Consider the following 775-nt stretch of genomic DNA (forward strand, 5'->3'; position numbering starts at 1 on the left):
TGGTCCATTCCCATGAACAAAATAAGCTCTTGACAAGTTCTCCACCTCACTAGCTCCATCCCATGAGAGTTCCCCTTTAGACAGTTGCATTCCTCAACTTCTAGATGGGTGAGAGAGGATAAGGATGATGATCTCTTGATTGATTGACTGATTGATTGATTTATCTGAGGTTCTGTCTCTTCCATTGTTCAATGACATTAAACATTCAGGGGCTACTCACTCTCTACACTCTGAAGTGGGCCCTACCTAAAAAAAATATATAATCTTGTGAAAATATGATGCGAGGATTGCAACATCATTGTAAGATGCAAACACATCTAGTTAAGAACCAGAGACTCATTTCCTCATGAAATTTTTAGAAACATAATACAATTATTCTTGTTACTATTAGATCTGTTGTTTATTCAAGGCAGAGCATGCACATATGGGCACATATTTGCTTTGGGTTTCTCCGTGAATCTTGCATAATGTAGAAGTAGTTTACTGCTGAGGTCAGAAGCATGTATGGTACAGAGGGCTGAAAGGGGCCGGATTAAGGCTTGGGGAATGGGGGTTTATACATCACCTCTATATGTATTCCACCTACATTTCCCACATTGCCTGTTATTGGGACTTTTCTCCACAAAGTTAGTCCTAAGAAGATGACTTCTTGGCTAGAACAAACCAGGAAGCCAATTTGCCTCTGCTATCACTCCGAGCTGTCACTCCAAGTCAAAAGCTTGATTCAACTTGGGATGAAAGTCTCTGACTCCTCTCTGTGCTTTTTGAAGTTAAA

This window comes from Ailuropoda melanoleuca, chromosome 7 (assembly GCF_002007445.2).
Source record: "Ailuropoda melanoleuca isolate Jingjing chromosome 7, ASM200744v2, whole genome shotgun sequence".
Taxonomy (NCBI): domain Eukaryota; kingdom Metazoa; phylum Chordata; class Mammalia; order Carnivora; family Ursidae; genus Ailuropoda; species Ailuropoda melanoleuca.